Consider the following 8,635-nt stretch of genomic DNA (forward strand, 5'->3'; position numbering starts at 1 on the left):
TATTTGTTTTACTTGATTGGGTTTCAACTATAGTGCAATTAGAAAAGCCTCCTGTGGATAGGTGCTGAAAAATAGCACTCGTGCAATATACACTTTAAGCAATAATAATAATAATCTGGTTTGTCTAATGTGATTGTGATGTCCATGTCAAATTAACGAACAGAACATAACAGCAATTCCTACATTGCAGCTAATTGCAATGTGTTGAGAGCTTGTGGATTGACTATTTCAGGCAACTGTTCCCCCCACAATATACTGTAGGTATACTAGGGTTCAAATGGTTAAACCTCAAATGAAGAAGCTGATTAAAAGATAGTCAGAGATCTGTCATCTTACACAGTTCAGACTCACAGAGCCTGTTTGAGACCTACTTACTGTAAAGAAAATCACATGGAGAACTTATTGTCAAGTTTACTTTCTCATTGCATTTGTGCAAAATATGATGTTGCTTTTGTTTATGGTAATAAGAAAATAATCTTTCTAAATGAAATTTGAGAGATATTCCAATGATGGATTTTCATATTGGCATATTATCAGTGTCCTGATATGTTTTGCCATTGTTATTGTAGTGAAAATAACTTTAAATAAGACATTGTGGCAGCCCGACAGAACAGAAAATAGGAGGAGAAAAAGGAAGAGCAAATTAAACTTACTGAGGTGTTGGTGGTCTTCAGGTTCCTGTTTAATAGAAATGTCTTCAGATTCCTGTTTAATAGAAATGTCCTCAGGTTCCTGTTTAATAGAAATGTCTTCAGATTCCTGTTTAATAGAAATGTCCTCAGGTTCCTGTTTAATAGAAATGTCTTCAGGTTCCTGTTTAATAGAAACGTCTTCAGGTTCCTGTTTAATAGAAACGTCCGTGGCTGAGTGTGGAGAGTTCATCTTCACCTGCAGTCTGGACTCCACACACTGGTCTGAAATGCAGCAAGTGAATAAGGACTTTAATAACTGGAGACCTAATAATAATAATTATTAGGTATAGTATTCTCCACTAGGTCTCCAGTAACCTCGCCTCACCAGGCTTTCCACCACCTCGGAGGAAAGCCTGGTCTCTGTTTCAAAAATCTGTATGATCCGGTCGGGAGCGGATGATATTGTTACGTCATGTAAAGTCAGGAACATCTAACGGAACTTTTATTGAGAAAAATCAGTTTGAGGGAAAAGGAAGTTGCCACCCCGTTGTTCCTGCCTGTCGACTACAAAAGAATACTACAACATGACGTAACAATATCATCCGCTCCCAACAGGATCATATATACTAAATTAAATGGTGCACAGGCTAGGTCTCCAGTGAGAATAAAACTGGCCTGCCATCCACTCCCATGTTAGAGAAATTTCTAGAACACACACAAATTATTGGAACACCCCTTTCCTGTATCGTTCCACTTCACCCGAGACCACCATTCAATTTTCAATGGACTTTAACTAATTAACTGATCGGTGGATTTACAAGCAGTTTCGGTTGCAGCAGCAGCTGTTGTTATGTGACAATGAACAACACCTTGAAGCTGGAAAAGAGAGAGACTTACTGAGGTCTGGCTGCTCTTCAGGTTCCTCCTGTTTCACTGAAACAGGTCTGGCTGGGTCTGGAGAATTCATCTGAGCCTGCTGTCTGGACTCCTCCGAGTCTGGAAAGAAACCATTGAAATCCCAGAGGAGTTTAGGATTAACTAAGACCAGAAACTCCTCTGAACTTGAATAATACATCATTTATTTTTGTCGTGGATGTACGTAATGTATATTTATAAATCTGATAACGCTGAAGTTCACTTCCGGTTCATTTCCGCAGAGGCGTAACTAGCAAGCAACTGCGTTGGGGCCCAGAAGCAAGGGGGGCGGGGCGACACACGGCCGGCCGCCCAACCGTGCTGTCGGTAAAATAAAATTATAAATACAGACAGAGATGCAATAACAGTTGAGTTGACCAACGTTTGGCGGAGCCTGGTGGTGGCTGCTGCTAGCACACAGCCACACACCATAGGCACACACGTGCCTCGCCTCCCAACAGCTCTGGTGGAGAATAACGTGAAGGAAGTCAGAAGTTACGAGTGTGCAGTGGGCTCTCCCGAGTCCAGACTGGATTCTGCGGCTCTGTTCACAAATCCCAACTACTGTACAGTGCCCCGCTGTTTATAAACCAAAATGCAGACCACGCGAGGGGGGGGGGGGGGTGTCTGCGTGGGGGCCTACTGACGTCCAGTTACGCTGCTGCATTTCCGGTTGTATCTGTCGCTTAGTAACCTAAAGCCATTGATACGTTAGCGAAGAGCGCCATCTATGGTAAACCACTGAAAAGAACATTGAATGTAAAGCACCGTCTTTGGCAGTTAAGAGTTGGAAACGCGTTGGAAATGCTTAACTGCATAAATAAATATAAATAGCCGTTGTTGGCAGTCAATGTTTGTGCAGCCACCCAGATGTAAAATAGACATGGGCCGTGAGAGATTTCGGCAGATTGTCGCTATGGAAGCGATTAAATGTACAATAGCTCATGGCTCACATGTTTAACTAGCTATACATAAAACAGTACATACCCATCCTGTACAACTTTACTACATGTTGCAGCTTTGCATGAAACAGTCCCTGGTCCACCGACAGTGCTGAATATCTTTTGGAGGTCATCTCTCCTGATGGCGTGAGATCTCCTTCTGTGGTGCTCTGTGGAAATCACCAACAGAAAATAATGTTTTAGTTATCATTCAGCTTCATCTTATAGCTGTTTTAACATTTAGAGTTCAATTTAAACCAAAATGAATTCAATATATTTTAACATTTCCTATCAAATTCATCTGCACTACAAAAATGAGAAAGACAATACTAAATAAATAATGCCACACATTCACTCAGCAAACTAAAGGCTCACTTCTGCCTCAATTAAAATGGCTGCTTAGGGACAATTTGATATTTTACATATTACATGTGAGCTTGTAGATCGGCTATTTTAGGTCTGGGAGTCCATATATTAGGTTTGGTGGTCCAAGTATAAAGGGTTTAGTGGTTAAACTGAAGTGACATTGATACATTCCAAATATTAAAGTATTCTGCAGCACCACTGGACTTGTGTCTCCCTTATGATGAATTCCTGTTCTGTTCTTTGACTATATAGAAGTGTCAATTTGTACTTCTCTAAATGTTTTGATGAATTGAACAAGGTGGACCCTCTTGTAAACTTAAAAAAAAAAGCTTAATTGGGTCGTCCACTCACAGTTAACAGTCTTTGTATTGAGTTTGTGCTTGAAATGTACTGTAATTCTGCAAACTGTTAATACATATTTCAATTCAATCAAATCACTCAATGTCACGGCACCACACTGGACTAGTCACTGTAGGTTCATAATTCATATTTTTCATTCAATACGTACACATGTTTCATTAAATAAAATAACCAATTGACCAGCCTCTAAGCTGCATGTGCGACATGATGTCGTTAAAACATTTGCTCCGCTAGTTAAAAAAATCACACCCATGTGAAGTGAGTGGTGCAACTCCGTGTGGGGGTCCCCGGAACATCCAGACCTCCAGGAACGTGGCCAGGGTGCCGGCCCAATTCTGGCGAGCCGCCCGCGTCCGAAATGGTTGAGAAATGACCGTGTAGGGATCCCTCTACTCTACTGTACTGTAGCCTACTGTAACACCCCAAATCATCATATTAAAGAGAGTGTGTGTGTGCGTGTTAGCCAGCCAGGGACAGACCCAGGGACCCAGATAGCTGCCTATAGGAGTGGTTGCACCACTCAAAAATCCACAGCACACACACCACTGTTTGCACTTTTGAACCTTTATAGCAAATATGTGTTTTGTGTTCAAGGAGAGCCAGGGGGTGGGGTTCAGTGGGAGAAGGTGAAGGTATTTAATTTGATGCATGATCAGCCGTTTCGCCAGTGAGTGTACATTACTTCTTAAGGGCACTAATTACACTGCCAATGACCGCATGTACTGTTGAACATCTGTTTTCTATTGTACAAAGAGTAAAAAGTGCACGCAGAACTACAATGACAATATCTCGCATAGTCTGTGTCAGAGTAATCTAGTAAGAGAGTGGTGACACGCTTTGATCTCGCCGCAAAGCGGGTACCTATGGGCGATAGTTCCAAACATTGCTCCAATGGCTGGAACTATTCCATTGAGATAGAATGGTAAGTTCTGTGATCTACATAGTGTCAGTCAGCTAATTACCCAACCCACTAGAGTGTGTGATTCTACTCAAACTGTCATTGATCTCATTCTGTCCTCGGACAAATCCAGAATCTCCAAGAAAGGGGTTATTGTATGTGGGCTTAGTGATCATTTTATGATATTCTGTACCCGCAAAATACAAAAACTTAAGACCGGCTGCCACAAAACAGTCATATCAAGGGACCTCAAAACCTACTCTAGTGAGGTCTTTAACCAAGTATTGGAGAGTCTGGATTGGTCCGATGAGCTTAAAAGCACACTTGTCGAAGAAGCTTGGCTTGGCTTCAAAACCAAATTTACATCAGTACTGAACAACATGGCTCCTTTGAGAACCACCAGGGGCAAAACCCGCTCGGAACCATGGATGAATTCGGACATACTGGCTGCAATGAAAGCCAGAGACAAAAAATGCTCTGAAGTTCTAAAATGCAAGTCAAAGCTAGCCAAGCGCTTCGACAGTGTTCGCCAAGCTCGTTTGAACAACCTAAATACACAACGAATCAAACTACGAAACAGTGTAACTGCCATGACCAAATCAGCTAAAAGTAACTTCATTAATGATAAAGCTCAGGAAAACAAAAACAATCCTCATGAGCTCTGGAAGCTACTAAACAATCAACTAAGCTATGGTCAGAAACTAAAAACCAGATTTTCGAACATAAACATCAAATCTGACAACACTCTCATCACTGACAACCTTGATGTGGCCAACTACTTGAATATCTTCTTTACAAACATAGCAACAACTCTGGTTAACAAACTGCCCTCCCACTCTGGGCTCTTTGGTGTAGAGCACATTACAACCTTCTACAAAAACCTAGGTGTTTGTAAAGACGATTTTAAACTAGTTATGGTAACAACTGATGAGATAATTAAGAAACTGAGTGCCCTCCAACCCCACAAGGCCACAGGCCATGACAACATTCCCTCCAAATTTCTCAGAGACTCAGCCATCTCTATAGCTCCAATCATCACCCACATAGTAAACCTCTCCATCAAACAGGGACAGGTCCCCCAAGATTTCAAACTGGCCAAAGTAACCCCCTTGCACAAGAAAGGGAGTAAATTAGACCCCGGCAACTACCGCCCTATTTCTATTCTTAGTTCCATCTCGAAAGTGATGGAAAAAATAGTCTATGAACAGGTTGAAAAGTATCTTGCCACTAATAAATTATTGTACGAGTTCCAATCTGGCTTCAGAACATCCCACTCCACTGACACATGCCTTCTCTATTTGAGCGACCACATCAAACAAGAGGTGGACGCTGGCAAATACTGCGGCATGGTCATGCTGGACCTCCAAAAGGCTTTTGACACCGTGAACCACTCCATACTGGTTAACAAGCTAAAAGCAATTGGTTTCGATAGCACATCAGTGAGCTGGATGCAATCCTACCTGGAGGGGAGAGAACAGATTGTGGAAGTGAACGGAACACTGTCCCCCCCCCCTCCCAGTGAGCTGTGGCGTTCCACAAGGAAGCATACTAGGGCCTCTACTGTTCCTAATATATGTAAACGACATGACTTCAGCCTGTGACTGCAACTTGTTCCTGTTCGCAGATGACTCAGCACTGCTGGTCTCGGACAGGGACAAACTGCAGGTTGAAAATGCCCTCAGCTCTGAACTCGGTAGAATCTGCACCTGGCTCGCTGATAACAAACTATCTTTACACCTGGGAAAAACTGAATCCATTCTCTTTGGCTCTATTAGTAATCTCAGCAAGGCAAATGGCTTCTTGGTTAGAGTGGGTGACAATGTTATCACACGTAAAGATGAAATTACCTACCTAGGTTCCATCCTGGAGGCTAATCTTTCCGGTGATAAAATGGCCACCAACGTAATCAAAAAAGTCAACCATAGAACAAGATTCCTCTACAGGATCTCCTCACTGGTCAACAAAAACACCTTGAAGACCTTAACAGGAGCCCTTGTACAGGGTTTCTTTGACTATGCATGCACCTCCTGGTACCACAGCACCTCAAAGGCCCTTAAAACCAGGCTCCAGACTTCCCAAAACAAACTGGTCAGGCTCCTACTTGATCTAGCCCCCCGAACCCACCTCACCCCTGCCCACTTCGACAGGCTGGAATGGCTTAGGGTCGACGACAGAGTACAGCAACTTGCAATGGGTCTGGTCCACAAGATTCGATACACCACCAAGATACCCATGTACCTGTCTAGATACTTCCTTAATGTTAACGAAGTCCACACCCACAACACCAGAGGGAGTGCAACGAACCATGTACAACCCAGATTCGGCACAAACAAGGGACTAAATTCTTTTCGCTCCTATGCCACCAAAATGTGGAACGCCCTACCAACTGTCATTAAGACATGCGAATCCCTTGACTCCTTCAAAACCGCTCTCAAAGGGCACCTACGGATGGCTGCAATTCGAAACTGGCCCCCGTAAAATCTGAATCCCCCCCCCCGCCCCCCCCTTTTTTCCCCTCACTGTATATATTTCTTTTCCCTTTTTACCTCCTTTTTGATGAATTCCTGTTCTGTCTATAGAAGTGTCTATTTGTACGTCTCTAAATGTTTTGATGATTTGAACATGGTGGACCCTGTTGGAAACAAGTGTAATGCTTAATTGGGTCGTCCACTCACAGTTAACAGCCTTTGTATTGAGTTTGTGCTTGAAATGTACTGTAATTCTGCAAACTGTTAATAAATTCTTCAATCAATCAATCAATCCGCATTACATTGTTACAATGACAGTCAACGGTGGGTAGCGTTTGAGAGAAATGTAACTGAAGGTCTGAATAATAATCGCCAATATATAATAATATAGGCTAATTAAGTATCCTATAATCTAAGTAACTAGTTAACCAAGATTGTGACAAAAACAGAGGGAGAAAGGAGAAGAAAATACCTTATGTTTTACTGGGGTAACTACTGGTTGTTTATGAGCACATTTACAAGCAAGCAGAGAAATACGATTGATGTTCCATCTTAAAAGACGAGTCAAACAAAGACAAACTAATGAAGCACAACGTGAATAGTTTACCTGCTGTGTTTCAGTGGTTGAGCTGCTAACAAACGTCCTCCTGCTGCTTAACGACCACACTGTTTTGAAACGACACGTTTTTACTTTTCTTTGTTTGTTAAAGTGTCAACCCAGATCCCGGTACCCTGCGGGGGGGACTAACGATGTCGGATCTTTGGTTTAAACTTCCCGAAATGTAAAAGTGTGCATCAAAATGCCACCGCGCAGTCAACACACCGCCATGTTGTTTTCACAACTGCATTGTGGGTAACGGTCTTCTTCTTTTGGATTTCCGGCAGTGTGGACGCCGCGAGGCGTATTACTGCCCTCCACAGGTTGGGAATATAATGTCTCCTTTGGCATCCTCAGTTAATCATATTTACAGTGCCCACCCGAACTTTCCCCTTATATTTCGGTTCTATTCTTCATCCGCATTTGGCTGAGTCAGGGTAAACCCCTCTCTCAATGTGTTGTCCAGTTCTTCAGCACTTAAGTCTTCCACATTCAAAAACATCCTTGCTGCTTCCAGCACCATCTTTATGTAACCCCTAGAGGGAGGCAGAGGTTAAAGGTGTAGTGAAATGAAAAATACGTTTTTCACACTTTTAGACCATCTCCGTGGTCATCATATGAGCATACCTAACAATGGATGCCAATTTGTTTTCATTTTTGTGTGTTTTTATATCAAAAGTCCATAAAAATATTTTTTGTATTACTTCCTGAAAACGAAAACGTGCTGCGTGATGACGTGTCGAGGCCAACATCGATAAAAGCCAATACAAATGAAGCTCACCCGTATCCTCTCCATATGTGCGCATCCGTGCAGCACAGCTGCTATTGATTACAGAAATCCTCCGTTTTTATTCCCATTCCTAGTGCGGCGGATAACCAAACCAATTGTACATTTTATGACTAAAGCATGAAACTTTCAGAATATCATCTACACACCCAAAGGTTTGATTTCAGACGTGGAACCACTTTCTGACTGACCTCTGGTGACCTTGAGGGGTCATTGACCTCAGAATTGCATTTTTGCACGTTTTGCTCCATTATCTTCCACTATAATAATTATTTATGTTTGTTAAATGGAAGTTTTGTTCTAATGAATGACAACTTAAACCCCAATAGTCTACATAAATGGTGAATCATGTCAACTTTTATGATATAAATGTTATGACATTGTTATAACATTAAAAACATCTAGGAGAGAGATAGTGCGGAGAGAGAGAGTAAGGCGGGTTAAGCTCATATATGGAAGGTATTGTGCATGTTATGACTAAAGCATGGCACTTTCTACAGTGTTTCTATATACCATGAAGTTTGTTTTTAGACGTGGAAACACTTCTGAATTTACATCTGGAAATTGTCAGAGGCTGTACACATTTCGGGCTGTCAAACCATGCTGTAAACTGCCCATGTTAAACCCAGAAATGTTTTTTCCTTTAAACTTTTATGATTAAAATGTCATC

General features: G+C 42.0%; 1 long non-coding RNA gene across 1 annotated transcript; it reads right to left on the reverse strand.

Annotated features, from left to right (window-relative positions):
• Nucleotides 1-669: 669 nt before the first annotated feature.
• On the reverse strand, nt 670-7,404 carry LOC306930571. Its single transcript, XR_013790902.1, has 4 exons — nt 7,188-7,404; nt 2,535-2,658; nt 1,530-1,628; nt 670-914 (listed from the first exon to the last, which is right to left on the reverse strand). It is a non-coding gene; the product is annotated as an uncharacterized lncRNA (long non-coding RNA).
• Nucleotides 7,405-8,635: the final 1,231 nt, after the last annotated feature.

The sequence above is a fragment of the Electrona antarctica genome, assembly GCF_951216825.1.
Source record: "Electrona antarctica genome assembly, chromosome: 10".
Lineage (NCBI taxonomy): Eukaryota > Metazoa > Chordata > Actinopteri > Myctophiformes > Myctophidae > Electrona > Electrona antarctica.